We start from the raw sequence: 15,993 nt of genomic DNA on the forward strand, positions 1-15,993 counted from the left end.
CACAACCAGCTCGGGTCACAGACCCCCCACCTCGGGCCTTGCCAGAAGACCGAGCTACACGTTTCAGGTAACCCTCGGAACATTGGCGCCGTTGCCGGGACCTGGAAGTCATCCCTTTACCATGGCGGACGACCCTCCCCAACAATAACCACGCTACATCAGAACAAGAAGAGGAAGTTGACACCGGAGAACGGAACAGCCCTCTATCACCACGCACTCCGGGAGGAAACAAACAGAATCGCCCAAAGACATCACCCCAGACAAAGATCCACAAAATCCCGAAGAGAAAAAAGTTCGGAGATTCTGGAAACAGTTCGGGCACAACAAAGCCGGCTGAGACAACTCGAAGAGGACGTAAAGAAGCAGAAGGAAACTGAACAGGATCTGAGAAGGGAAGCTCGCAAACGCAGAGAATTGGAAGAAAAACTGCGGAAGATAGAGGCCAACCTAAAAGATCGGACGGAACACGGCACCACTCCCGAAAGCAACCATGATCCCTCACACAGAGATCATGAAAGAGAAGGTACCGCGAAACTTCAAACCACCATATGGACCTCTACGACGGCACCACCGATCCAAGTCATCACCTCAGCAATTTCAGAAGCAGAATGTACTTAGTCGACGCCTCCGACGCGATTCGATGCAAAGCCTTCCCCACCACTCTCACTAAGTCAGCCATGAAGTGGTTCGACAACCTGCCACCAGGATCAATCTCCAGCTTTGAAGACCTGACCAAAATTCTTAACAAGGTTCTCTATTCAAAAGGACAAGGCAAACATGCCCCCAGCCTACTCGGGATCAAACAAGGCAACCAAGAAACTCTCAGAGAGTACATGGAGCGATTCAACAAGGCTGCCTGGACATACAACACTTTTGCCCACGGAAGCAGCCCTCATGGGACTAGCAAACGGCCTAAAAGAAGGACCGTTTAGCCAATCCCTATCCAAAAGATACCCGACCTCCTTATACGAAGTACAAGAACGGGCAGGAAAGTATATCAACATGGAAGAAACCTCACAGCTGAGAGACTCTTCCAGGAAGGAGTCACCTACCCCCGAGATCGAGATCGGAACAGAAAAAGAAGAAGATCCAACTCGGACAAGCCACGAAAAATACCACAGCTACACTCCCCTCCGAGTCCCTGGTAGACGTCTACAGAGAATATGCCACACCGAGAAGATCCCACCACCCAAACTCTGAAGCACAAGAGAGCAGAAGAGATCGGTCCGAGTACTGCGAATATCACAGACTCTACGGCCACTCTACTAACGACTGCCACGACTTAAAGAATGTTATAGAAAAGCTAGCCAGAGAGGGAAAACTCGACAGATACATAGCTGAGAAAGGAGAAGAAACCAGAAAGAGAAGACGGGGAGATAACGAAGATCGGGCCGAGCAAACACGAACCCCGCGAACTCCTAAAAGGCACATACACATGATAAACGGAGGTTTCGCAGGGGGAGGGACATCCAAATCCTCACGGAAGAGACACCTCAAAGAAGTCTACCATGTCCGAGAAGACAGCCCCTTACCCGAGTTACCTACTATCTCATTTACCCGAGAAGATGCTCTTGGAATAATACCCGGACACGACGACCCTATGGTGATCACCATCATCCTAGCCAACGCCAACTTACATCGAACCCTGATCGACCAAGGAAGCTCAACAGATATCCTGTTCAAAGCAGCCTTCGACAAGCTCGGACTCGAAGAAAAAGAGCTAAAAGCCTATCCCACCGACCTGTTTGGACTAGGAGATACCCCGATCCGCCCCTTGGGATACATCTCATTACACACTACCTTTGGAAAAGGCGAGCAAACCAAAACACTAAGCATCGACTACATTGTAGTCGACGTCACTTCAGCATACAATGCCCTCATCGGACGACCAACCCTAAACAGACTAGCGGCTATAGTCTCGACCCCACACCTCTGTATGAAGTTCCCTACCGCAAAGGGAATCGCTACCCTAAAAGGCGACCAAAAACTAGCACGACGATGCTACAACGAAAGTCTGAGCCTAAAAGGGAAAGAGGTCAACACAATAGAACTCGGGCGAGTCCAAGCCCGAGAAGATCTTCGGCCACAACCAGAAGAGAAACCGAAAAGATCCAGATCGGGAACACACCCGAGAAAGTAACAACATAGGGGCAAACCTCGAGGCAGGCCTAAAGGAGGAACTCACAACCCCTTAAGGGAGAATTCCGACCTCTTCGCCTGGAAAGCCTCCGATATACCAGGCATAAGCCCCGACCTGATGTGCCATAAGCTATCCGTATACCGGGATCCCGACCTGTCCAACAAAGACGCAGGAAGCCCGGGCCCGAACGCATGCAAGCAATAGAAGAACAAGTGCAAGCACTACTAGATGCAGGGTCATTAGGGAAGTAAAGTACCCCTATGGCTCGCAAACGTGGTCCTAGTGAAGAAGCCCAATGGAAAATGGAGGATGTGCGTCGACTACACGGATCTCAACAAAGCCTGCCCCAAAGATCCATATCCACTACGAACATCGACGCCTTAGTCGATGCCGCTTCGGGCTACAGATACCTCTCCTTCATGGATGCATACTCGGGATACAATCAAATCCCGATGTATGGACCCGACCAAGAAAAGACCTCGTTCATAACCCCAAGGGCAAACTACTGCTACGTAGTAATGCCCTTCGGGCTGAAGAACGCAGGGGCAACCTACCAGAGGCTAATGAACAAAGTGTTCTCAGAACACATCGGGCTACAGCTAGAGGTGTACGTCGACGACATGCTAGTAAAGACACAAGAAGACAGAAACTTGGTCGCCGACCTCAGCAGTATCTTCGACACCCTCCGGAAACACAACATAAGACTTAACCCGACAAAGTGCACCTTCGCCGCAGAAGCCGGGAAGTTCTTAGGCTTCATGCTGACTCAGAGAGGCATCGAAGCAAACCCGGACAAATGCCAAGCAATACTCAATATGAAAAGCCCGACGTGTGTCAAAGAAGTACAACAACTAAATGGGAGACTAGCCGCCCTATCAAGATTCTTGGCAGGATCAGCGATAAGATCACTCCCTCTCTACTCACTCCTAAAGAAAGGGAAACCCTTCTCTTGGACCCCGGAATGCGAAAAGGCCTTCCAAGAATTCAAGGAATTCCTCGGGCGGCCACCAATCTTAACCCGACCTCTAAAAGGGGAAGAGCTCGTACTATACCTGTCGGTCGGACATCGGGCAGTCGCCTCGGCACTAATACGAGAAAATGAGGAGGGGCAACACCCCATATACTTCGTAAGCAAAGCACTACAAGGGGCCGAATTAAACTATCAGAAAATAGAGAAAATCGCCTATGCACTAGTGTTCACAGCTCGGAGACTCCGCCCCTACTTTCAAGCCCACACCATCAAAGTCCGGACAAACCAACCCATGAGACACATCCTACAAAAGACAGACATGGCAGGACGAATCCTACAATGGGCGGTGGAATTGTCCGAGTTCGACCTCCACTATGAAGCCCGGACTGCCATAAAATCTCAATACCTAGCCGACTTCGTCGCAGAATACACTGAGACCCCGGGAACCCCACTCTCATGGAATCTGTATGTCGACGGATCCTCAAACAAAACAGGAAGCGGGGCCGGTGTTATACTCGAAAGCGATCAAGGAACACGGATTGAGCTATCCCTAAAATTCGAGTTCCAGGCCTCAAATAACCAAGCCGAATACGAAGCCCTACTAGCGGGACTAAAACTAGCCGAAGAGGTCAGAGCAAAGAGGATCACGATCTTCAGCGACTCCCAGGTCGTCACATCACAAGTAAATGGAAGCTACCAGGCCAAAGACCCTACTATGAAAAAATACCTGGACCAAACACAGGCGCAATTACGACACTTCCCGGAAATACAAATCCAGCACATACCCCGGGAGCAAAATGCCCGGGCAGACGCCCTCTCAAAACTTGCTAGCACCAAGCCCGGAGGGAACAACAGAAGTCTCCTCCAAGAAACTCTACAATCCCCCTCCGTGTTAAGGGAGGAAGAAATACTAAATATATCCGGGCAACAACAAGGATGGATAACCCCCATACTCAACTATCTGAAATCGGGAACTCTCCCCGCCGAAAGAAAAGAAGCTAAAAGGCTTACAAAAGACGCCCAGAACTTCACGTTAATCCACGACGTATTACAGAAGAGGATTCTCAAACCCCCTCCTGAGGTGCGTCCCGACCACAGAAACAAAGAGCGTCCTCGAAGAAGTCCACAAAGGCATGTGTGGGAACCATCTCGGAGCCCGGGCCCTGTCCAAGAAAATAGTCAGAGCCAGGTTCTACTGGCCGACCTTGCAAAGAGACGCGGCAGAGTTTGTGAAAATATGCCCCCCCTGCCAAAAACACGCCAATTTTCACAAAGCACCGCCCGAAGACCTCATAAGCATCACCGCACCATGGCCCTTCGCAAAGTGGGGACTCGACCTACTCGGCCCATTCCCACAAGGACCGGGGCAAGTCAAGTACCTCATAGTAGGGGTCGACTACTTCACAAAGTGGATCGAGGCTGAACCCTTAGCCACTATTACGGCTCAGAAAAGCCGTAAATTCCTATACAAAAACATTGTCACGAGGTTCGGAGTCCCCTACTCCATCACAACAGACAATGGAACACAGTTCACAGACACAAGTTTTCAGAACTTGGTGGCCGAGCTAAAAATCAAACAGCAGTTCACATCGGTCGAACACCCGCAAGCCAATGGACAAGCAGAGGCCGCAAATAAAGTCATCTTGGCCGGTTAAAACGAAGACTCCAAGAGGCCAAAGGGGCATGGGCCGATGAACTCCCCCAGGTATTATGGGCATATCGGACAACCCCGCACTCTACAACAGGAGAATCCCCATTCCGACTAGCCTACGGAATGGAGGCAATGATTCCCGTCGAAATAGACGAAGGATCACCCAGAACCATCTTCTACAACGAAGGAGGCAACCCTCAGGCACAAAGGGAAGAACTCGACCTCCTACCCGAGGTCCGAGAAAGAGCCCGAATCAGAGAAGAAGTCTTAAAACGACGAACGGCCCTCAGATATAACCGAAAGGTGATAAAACGAAGCTTCTCCACTCACGACCTGATTTTAATCCGAAACGACATCGGAACACAAAAATCGGGAGAAGGAAAGCTAGCCGCAAATTGGAAGGGGCCCTACAAAGTAACAGAAGTCTTAGGGACAGGCTACTACAAGATATCCGACCTAGAAGGCAATGAGCTGCCCAGAACCTGGCACGCCTGTAACCTAAGACGATACTACAGCTAGAAAAACTTAACCCGAGGTGTACTCTTTTTCCCCACGAGGGTTTTTTAATGAGACACCCGGTTAAGTAGGACACCCGACCTAGTCAAAAGGGTAAACACTTTGTACATATTCTTCTTTTTAATACTAATCAATTTCTTTATTTTCTCTTTCTCGTTATAAAGCATATCCTAAAAGTACCCCACCAAGGCGCATTAATTTATGCTCGGCAAAACGCAAAAAATCATTTGCCAAAGGCCATACGAGGTCGGCAAAGATGAAGCGACGAGGTTCAAATTAATGTGAGAAGTTATAAAAGTAACTCTGAAATGGCTCAAAAAGCCAAATAGAAAAGAAGTTACAAAAATAACTTAAAAAAGGCCGACCAAACAACGAAGTCGGACCTGACCAAAGGGGTACTCAAGGATCCCGATGTCCGAGAATAAACTCGGACCCAAGAAAGAAGCTGGCAAAGAACCAGGACTACGAGAAAGTCAAGGCGCTAGCTAAAAAGTTGTTACCCAAAAACAACTAAAAAGCAAAAAGCGAGAAAGTCAAGGCGCTAGCTAAAAAGTTGTTACCCAAAAACAACTAAAAAGCAAAAAGCGAGAAAGTCAAGGCGCTAGCTAAAAAGTTGTTACCCAAAAACAACTAAAAAGCAAAAAGCGAGAAAGTCAAGGCGCTAGCTAAAAAGTTGTTACCCAAAAACAACTAAAAAGCAAAAAATCGAGAAAGTCAAGGCGCTAGCTAAAAAGTTGTTACCCAAAAACAACTAAAAAGCAAAAAGCGAGAAAGTCAAGGCGCTAGCTAAAAAGTTGTTACCCAAAAACAACTAAAAAGCAAAAAGCGAGAAAGTCAAAGCGCTAGCTAAAAAGTTGTTACCCAAAAACAACTAAAAAAGCAAAAAGCGAGAAGTCAAAACGCTAGCTAAAAAGTTGTTACCCGAGAACAACTAAAAGCATAAAAGCGGAACGAGACAATCGAAACACAAAGCATGGCATAATAAAGCTACAAGAGTAGCTAAAATAGCAGAACAGGTGTCCAAAATGTTTGCAGAAAACATCCAAAAAACAAAAAGCCCACAGGTCGGGCAAAGGCACAAAAAGTACAAAAAATTACAGAGGATCAAGGCCCTTTCCAGACTCCGCATCAACACCTGGCTGAAACATGGATATCGGGACTGCAGGAACAGCACCATCGCTTGGAACCTCCATACCAACTCTATCCTCGGCCAAAGGTGAAGTCGGGTTCACGACCGGAGCCTCGGGGTCGGACACCGGAGCCTTGGGGTCGGACATCGGAACCTCATCCTCAACAGGGGCAGGAACAATCTTCCCCTCCACAACCATGTTATCCGTACTGAACAAACTGAGATCCAATTCGGGAGCAAGAACCCGGACCTGATCCCTCAAATTCACAAACATAGCATCCATACCCTTGGCCACATTATCTTCCAGCTCATAAAAGTCATCCCGAGCAGATTGCAGCTTCTCCTTCGTCTCCACAAGCTCAGCATACAGCTTGGTATAGTTCTCCGTCGCCACCCTCGCCGTCTCCTCAGACGTCTTCGCCACCGCCACAGCCGCGGTAGCCCTAGTCTTCTCTTCCTCCAAAGACTCCTCCAGCTCGGCAATCCTAGCATCCTTCAGCTGACTAACCTTATCAAGCTCGGACCGGGCCTTCTCAAGTCGGGAGCTGGTCGCCCCAAGGGGAGCTTTCTTAAACTCCCGAGCAATGGCGGCATGAAGGCTAGCCATCCGAACACAACTCCGCGCCATATACTGAAAGTGATGCTCCATGGACGCATCATCAGTAGAAATAAAAGTCTGAGGAAGAATGTGCTGCTCAACCCAACCGAGAGCATCGAAATCCTTGTCATTGAAACCAGCAGGCTCTCGGGAAGTCTTCTGTTTCTTGGGGGGAGGACCCGAGGTCGAGGTCGGGGAAAGCTGACCGGGTCCGGAGGTCGGAGGATCCTGAGTTATAGCTCGGAACTGAGGGACCGGAATGGTCTTCGACCGAGTCTGAACACCAATTGTAGTCTTCTGCGGAGAAGGTCGGGGAGAAGCTTCAGCCTCGATATTCCGAGATGCCGCAGATTTCTTCGCTCGATGGAGAAACTTCATAGAATCAGCCTGAGAAGACATCTCTGCAGAAACGAAACAAAGAGGTTATCAAACAGAAAGATCAAAACAAAGTCAAAATATGAAAATGAAATCTCAAAAAGAGGTCGGAACTACCTAACTCGGAACGGAGAAAGCTTGGATCTCCAACATTTTCTTCGTATCCAAGTGAGGTGCCCGACCCCATAGACTGCTCAACACACCAACGAAAGCCTGTTCCACCTCATCTAGACTCTCGAAAGTGTACTTAACCGACACCACACTCTCTTGCCAACAAAGAGGAAACGAAGGCTCCCCACTCTCATCTAAGAAAAAAGGTCGGACATCTCCAACAGCCCGGACTTGAAGTAATAGTTTTTGAAATCGTGAAACGACTCATCATACAAAGTGCAAAATTTCCTACCCTGGTTAGCCCTAAACGAAACCCAGGACACCTTCCCAGCACCCGACCCCGGCTTCGTCAGTACAACAGATAAGAAAAAAGAGAAACAGAAGGGGAGACGCCTAAAATCTGACACAAAAGTTGGAAAAGCTTTAAAACGCCCAAGAGTTCGGATGGAGTTGTGTAGGGGCAAGGTTACAAGACCAAAGGACCTCGGATTCCAGGTCGGTGAAAGGAAGACGGACACCTAGCTTGGAGAAGAAACAATCATAAGCATAGAAGAAAAGTTTCTCGGAACTCTCTAACGGCGGAAAACATACCCTCTCCTCGGACTCCGGGGCTGCTAACTCGTAATCCCGCTCAGACTCCCTGTTCTCACAAACACTACACTCCCTACGGAACCTAATCAGATACTCAGAATCTACAACAGACGGGACCCTTAAAGGAGCAGGATCTACCCAACCTAGACCACTCGGAATCTTGGTCGACATTGCTTGAAACACCTTTCGAGACATAAAAAAATCTTGCCTACAAAGAAAGAATACAACAGCAAGACAAAAATCACACAAAGGCAGAAAAACCAAATTCAACAAAACAAAAGAAAGCAAAGTTCTTTTACAAACAAGAAGGCAGCAACTCGAATAACAAAAATGGATCGGAGAAAAGAGTCCCCCCACACACATGCAAAGCAATAGCGGTGCCTCTTTTCGGGGCAACCCGGCATAGAAGATATCAGAAAAAAGAAGCGTACGAAGAATAAAGCGAAAAAAGCAAACCTGGAAAAGAAGAAAGCGACGAGCTCCGACGAAAGGAAAAACGGCGGCGCAGAAAAGAACTCTGAAAAACGCACAAAAAATGGAAGACGAAGAACAGAGAGAAAGAAGAGAAGATGCTCGAAAAGAAGTGATGAATAAACAAAGAAAAATGAAGAAAGGGGCAAATAAATAAAGCCTCCACAGAGCGCCGCACGGAAATCGAGGAAGAAACGGTAACAAGCAATAAATGCTGAAACGACCGTTTTCAAATTTTGAAAAACTACTATGCCCGAGCTCGACCTTCCGAAAAAAGACGAACTCGGGCAGGGGCACTGTTCATACCCTGACCGAGCTCTCCAAACTCGGTAAAGCTGATAGAAGGCCCGACCTCGACCTAAGGCCCACGTTCGAGGTCGGACCTCGGACAAACAAGCCAAAGAAAGGCCCATCAGAAGGAACTAAGCCCAAAACCTAAACGCCGAAAGGGCCTGGGAAAGGCGGTTCCGCAAAGATAGAGATGAATCTCCCAAAAGATAAGATAAGATAAGAATATCTTATCCAGGATGATCGCAGCCAACTACTATAAATACACTGGAGCACCCAGGTATAACTCATACTCTAATTCTACTTGATATCTGCTTGGACCCATGCTAACTTAAGCATCGGAGTGTCATTGCAGGTACAACCCCCCGCCGTTCAGCACAACCAGCTCGGGTCACAGACCCCCCACCTCGGGCCTTGCCAGAAGACCGAGCTACACGTTTCAGGTAACCCTCGGAACAGTACCCATTCTGGCGTTTAACGCCCAAAATGCCCCTTACTGGCGTTTTTTCGCCAGTAAGCTCATTTTCTCTGCTTTTTGAGCTGAATCTTTCTGTAACTCTGTGAATTCCTTCATTTTTGATACTTGCCTCTGTAAGAACTAATCATACACCTTCCTAATGACTGGGTTGCCTCCCAGTAAGCGCTTCTTTACTGTCTTTAGCTGGACTTCTGCTGAGAGTCACTCAAGCCTCAGTTTTGAGCATTCCTGCTCAAAATTTCCTTCAAGATAATGCTTGATTCTTTGTCCATTAACAATGAACTTCCTGTCAGAATCAATATCCTGAAGCTCAACATATCCATATGGTGACACTCTTGTAATCACATATGGACCCCTCCAACGGGATTTGAGTTTTCCTGGAAACAGTCTGAGCCTAGAGTTGAAGAGCAGAACTTTTTGTCCTGGCTCAAAGACTCTGGTTGACAATCTCTTGTCATGCCACTTCTTTGCCTTTTCCTTATAGATCTTAGCATTTTCAAAGGCATTGAGTCTGAACTCCTCTAGCTCATTTAGCTGGAGCAATCTTTTTTCACCAGCTAACTGTGCATCCATGTTTAGGAATCTGGTTGCCCAGTAGGCTTTATGTTCCAGTTCCACTGGCAAATGACAGGCCTTCCCATACACCAATTGGTATGGAGAGGTTCCTATAGGAGTCTTGAATGCTGTTCTGTATGCCCACAGAGCATCATCCAAGCTCTTTGCCCAATCCTTTCTTCGGGCCATTACAGTCCGTTCCAGGATTCTTTTTAGCTCTCTGTTAGAGACTTCAGCTTGCCCATTTGTCTGTGGATGATACGGAGTTGCCACTTTATGGCTGATTCCATATCTAACCATAGCAGAGTATAGCTGTTTATTGCAGAAATGAGTGCCCCCATCACTGATTAGCACTCTGGGAACGCCAAATCTGCTGAAAATGTTCTTCTGGAGGAATTTCAGTACGGTCTTAGTATCATTAGTGGGTGTAGCAATTGCTTCTACCCACTTAGATACATAGTCCACTGCCACCAGAATGTAAGTGTTTGAGTATGATGGTGGGAATGGTCCCATGAAATCAATTCCCCATACATCAAACAGCTCTATCTCTAATATCCCTTGTTGAGGCATGGCATATCCGTGAGGCAGGTTACCAGCTCTTTGGCAACTGTCACAGTTACGCACAAACTCTCGGGAATCTTTATAGAGAGTAGGCCAGTAGAAGCCGCACTGGAGAACTTTAGTGGCTGTTCGCTCACTTCCAAAATGTCCTCCATACTGTGATCCATGGCAGTGCCATAGGATCCTTCGTGCTTCCTCTCTGGGTACACATTTGCGGATCACTCCGTCAGCACATCTCTTAAAGAGATATGGTTCATCCCAAAGGTAGTACTTGGCATCTGAAATTAATTTCTTTCTCTGCACATAACTGTACTCTTTGGGTATGAACCTCACAGCTTTATAGTTTGCAATATCTGCAAACCATGGAGCTTCCTGAATGGCAAAGAGTTGCTCATCTGGGAAAGTCTCAGAGATCTCAGTAGAAGGGAGGGACGCCCCAGCTACTGGTTCTATTCTGGACAGATGATCAGCTACTTGGTTCTCTGTCCCTTTTCTGTCTCTTATTTCTATATCAAACTCTTGCAGAAGCAACACCCATCTTATAAGCCTGGGTTTTGAATCCTGCTTTGTGAGTAAGTATTAAGAGCAGCATGGTCAGTGTACACAATCACCTTTGATCCCACTAAGTAGGATCTAAACTTGTCAATGGCATAGACCACTGCAAGCAACTCTTTTTCTGTGGTTGTGTAATTCTTCTATGCATCATTTAGAACACGGCTAGCATAATAAATGACATGCAGAAGTTTGTTATGCCTCTGTCCCAACACTGCACCAATGGCATGATCACTGGCATCACACATTAATTCAAATGGTAATGCCCAATCTGGTGCAGAGATGACTGGTGCTGTGACCAGCTTAGCTTTCAGGGTCTCAAATGCCTGCAAACACTGTGTGTCAAACACAAATGGCGTGTCAGCAGCTAGCAGGTTACTTAAAGGTTTTGCAATTTTCGAAAAATCCTTGATAAACCTTCTGTAGAATCCTGCATGCCCTAGAAAGCTTCTGATTGCCTTAACATTGGCAGGTGGTGGTAATTTTTCAATTACCTCTACCTTTGCCTTATCCACCTCTATTCCCCTGCTTGAAATTTTGTGCCCAAGGACAATTCCTTCAGTCACCATAAAGTGACATTTCTCCCAGTTTAAAACCAGGTTAGTCTCTTGGCATCTTTTCAGGACAAGTGATAGGTGGTTAAGACAGGAGCTAAATGAGTCTCCATATACTGAAAAGTCATCCATGAAGACTTCCAGAAATTTCTCTACCATATCTGAGAAGATAGAGAGCATGCACCTTTGAAAGGTTGCAGGTGCATTGCACAGACCAAAAGGCATCCTTCTGTAGGCAAACACGCCAGAAGGGCATGTGAATGCTGTTTTCTCTTGGTCCTGAGGATCTACTGCAATTTGGTTGTAGCCTGAATAGCCATCCAAAAAGCAGTAGTAATCATGACCAGCTAGTCTTTCTAGCATTTGGTCTATGAATGGTAAAGGAAAATGATCCTTTCTGGTGGCTGTGTTGAGCCTTCTGTAGTCAATACACATGCGCCACCCTGTGACTGTCCTTGTAGGAACTAGTTCATTTTTTTCATTATGAACCACTGTCATGCCTCCCTTTTTGGGAACAACTTGGACAGGGCTCACCCAGGGGCTATCAGAAATAGGATAAATAATCCCAGCCTCCAGTAATTTAGTGACCTCTTTCTGCACTACCTCCTTCATGGCAGGATTTAGCCTCCTTTGTGGTTGAACCACTGGTTTGGCATTATCCTCCAATAGGATCTTGTGCATGCATCTAGCTGGGCTAATGCCCTTAAGATCACTTATGGACCACCCAAGAGCTGTCTTGTGTGTCCTTAGCACTTGAATCAGTGCTTCCTCTTCCTGTGAATTTAAAGCAGAGCTTATAATTACTGGAAAAGTGTCACCCTCTCCTAGAAATGCATATTTCAGAGATGGTGGTAGAGGTTTGAGTTCAGGTTTGGGAGGTTTATCCTCCTCCTGAGGAATTTTCGAAAATTCCCTTACTTCCTCTAGTTCTTCTTGATCAGGTTGAGCATCTTTAAAGATGTCCTCAAGCTCTGATTCTAGGCTTTCAGCCATATTGATCTCTTCTACCAGAGAATCAATAATGTCAACGCCTATGCAGTCATCTGGTGTGTCTGGATGCTGCATAGCTTTCACAGCATTCAACTTGAACTCATCCTCATTGACTCTCAGGGTTACTTCCCCTTTTTGTACATCAATGAGAGTTCGTCCAGTTGCTAGGAATGGTCTTCCTAGAATGAGAGTTGCACTCTTGTGCTCCTCTATTTCCAGTACCACAAAGTCAGTTGGAAAGGCAAATGGCCCAACCTTGACAATCATGTCCTCTATTATGCCTGATGGGTGTTTAATGGAGCCATCAGCAAGTTGGAGGCATATCCTGGTTGGTTTGACTTCTCCAATCAACCCAAGCTTTCTGATAGTGGATGCAGGTATTAGATTGATGCTTGCTCCAAGATCACATAAAGCTGTCTTGGTGCAAGTGCCTTCTAATGTGCATGGTATCAGAAAGCTTCCAGGATCTTGAAGCTTTTCAGGTAAGCTTTTTAGAATGACTGCACTGCATTCTTCAGTGAGAAACACTTTTTCAGTTTCTCTCCAATCCTTCTTATGGCTTAAAATTTCTTTCATGAATTTAGCATAAGAAGGTATTTGCTCAAGTGCCTCTGCAAACGGAATCTTTATTTCAAGAGTCCTTAAATAGTCTGCAAAGCGGGCAAATTGCTTATCCTGTTCCGCCTTGCGGAGTTTCTGAGGATAAGGCATCTTGGCTTGATATTCTTCAACCTTGGATGCTGCAGGTTTATTCCTTACAGAAGTGGTTGAAGAAACCTTTTTAGAGGGATTACTGTCAGCACTCTCAGGTGTCTGATCCTCCCTTGGCGTTTGGACGCCAGGAATGGGTGGAAAATGGGCGTTTAACGCCAACTTTTCCCCCTTTTCTGGCGTTTGAACGCCAGAACTGGGCAAGGAATGGGCGTTTAATGCCAGCTTTCCTTCCCTTTCTGGCGTTTGAATGCCAATATTCCTCTCTGGGCTCTTACTGTCCTCAGAGGGATTTTGAACAGTGGTTTGGTTGTCCTCTGTCATTTGTTCCTTGTTTGGCTTTTTGCTCTTTTGAGCAGTGGTATTCAATGTCTTCCCACTCCTCAATTGAACTGCTTGACACTCCTCTGTTATCTGTTTAGATATTTGCTGTTTTGCTTGATTCAACTGTAGTTCTATGCTCTCATTAGCAACTTTAGTTTCATGGAGCATCTCTTTAAATTCTGCTAACTGCTCTGTCATCAGGAGTAATTGTTGACTAAGCTCAATTATCTGTTCTTGAGGATTAGAGTCAGTGACTGCTGTCATGACTTCCTCTTCTGGAGAGAACTCATTGCTAGAGTATAGATATTGGTTCCTAGCAACAGTGTCTATAAGCTCTTGAGCTTCTTCAATTGTCTTCCTCATGTGTATAGATCCACCAGCTGAGTGGTCTAAAGACATCTGAGCTTTTTCTGTAAGCCCATAGTAGAAAATGTCTAACTGTACCCACTCTGAAAACATTTCAGAGGGACATTTTCTTAGCATACCTCTATACCTCTCCCAGGCATTATAAAGGGATTCATGATCCTCTTGTTTAAAGCCTTGGATGTCCAGCCTTAGCTGTGTCATCCTCTTTGGAGGGTAAAAATGATTCAGGAATTTGTCTGATAACTGTTTCCATGTCTTTATGCTTGCTGTAGGTTGGTTATTTAACCACCTTTTAGCTTGATCTTTTACAGCAAATGGAAACAGTAATAGTCTGTAGACATCCTGATCCACCTCTTTATCATGTACTGTGTCAGCAATTTGTAAGAACTGTGCCAGAAACTCAGTAGGTTCTTCCTGTGGAAGACCGGAATACTGGCAATTTTGTTGCACTATGATAATGAGTTGAGGATTTAGCTCAAAGCTGCTTGCTTTGATGGGAGGTATACAGATGCTACTCCCATATGCAGCTGTAATAGGGTTAGCATAAGACCCCAGAGTCCTTCTGGACTGATTAATTCCACTTAAGTCCATGATGGACAAAAGGGAAATGATAATAATTGCAAAGAGATAAATTTTGTTTATTTTTATTTTTTTTTGAAATAACCGAAAAAATAAAATTCAATAAAATAAAATAAAAGGAAAATAAAAGAAAATTCGAAAATTAAAAATAAAATAAGATCAAAGCAAATTGAGAACTGAATCAATTAGTGAAGAAAAAGATTTTGAAAACAGCAATTAAGAAGATATGATTGAAAAATTTTTATGAAAAAGATTTGATTTTTTAAAAAGAGGAAAGAGAAAAACAGCAAAAAAGACACCAAACTTAAAATTTTTAGAAAATCAAACACTAAATTTTCGAAAATTTTAAGAGAAAAACACAAAGAGGACACCAAACTTAGAATTTTTATGAATCAAAAAGGGACTAAGAACATGCAAAAACGAAAATTTAAAAGAAAAACAAAAGCATGCAATTGACACCAAACTTAGAATATGAAACTAGACTCAACTAAAAGACTCTAAACCAACAAAAATAAAACAGTCCTAATCTAAGCAACAAGATAAGCCGTCAGTTGTCCAAACTCGAACAATCCCCGGCAACGGCGCCAAAAACTTGGTGCACGAAATTGCAATAACACTTTTGCAATCCCGCACAACTAACCAGCAAGTGCACTGGGTCGTCCAAGTAATACCTTGCGTGAGCAAGGGTCGATCCCACGGAGATTGTCGGCTTGAAGCAAGCTATGGTTATCTTGTAAATCTTAGTCAGGATATCAGAAATTATCAGGATTGATTGTAAAAAGCAAAAGAACATGTAATGGTTACTTGTACTGCAGTAATGGAGAATGGGTTGAGGTTTGGAGATGCTCCATCTTCCGAATCTCTGCTTTCCTACTGTCTTCTTCATCAAACACGCATGTCTCCTTCCATGGCAAGCTCGTGTAGGGTCTCACTGTTGTCAGCAGTTACCTCCCATCCGCGCAGTGAAAGCTAATGCACACACTCTGTCACAGTGCTGCCAATCACCGGTTTGGTTCCCTCCCCTACCGGAATAGAATCACTCTTTTGCGTCTGTCACTAACGCCCAGTAGGTTACAGGTTTGAAGCACGTCACAGTCATTCAATCATTGAATCCTACTCAGAATACCACAGACAAGGTTTAGACCTTCCGGATTCTCTTGAATGCTGCCATCAGGTCCTGCCTATACCACGAAGATTCCGATTAAAGAACCCAAGAGATAACTACTCAATCTAAGATAGAACAGAGGTGGTTGTCAGGCACGTGTTCATGGTTGAGAATGATGATGATTGTCACGGATCATCACATTCATCCGGATTAAGAACAAGTGTTATCTTAGAATGGAAGCAAGCATGATTGAATAAGAAACAGTAGTAATTGCATTAATCCATCAAGACACAGCAGAGCTCCTCACCCCCAACCATGGGGTTTAGAGGCTCATACTGTGGAAAGAACGTGTACAAAATGTTATGGGGTCATCAGGTA

This window comes from Arachis stenosperma, chromosome 5, assembly GCF_014773155.1.
Source record: "Arachis stenosperma cultivar V10309 chromosome 5, arast.V10309.gnm1.PFL2, whole genome shotgun sequence".
In the NCBI taxonomy this organism is placed as follows: Eukaryota; Viridiplantae; Streptophyta; class Magnoliopsida; order Fabales; family Fabaceae; genus Arachis; species Arachis stenosperma.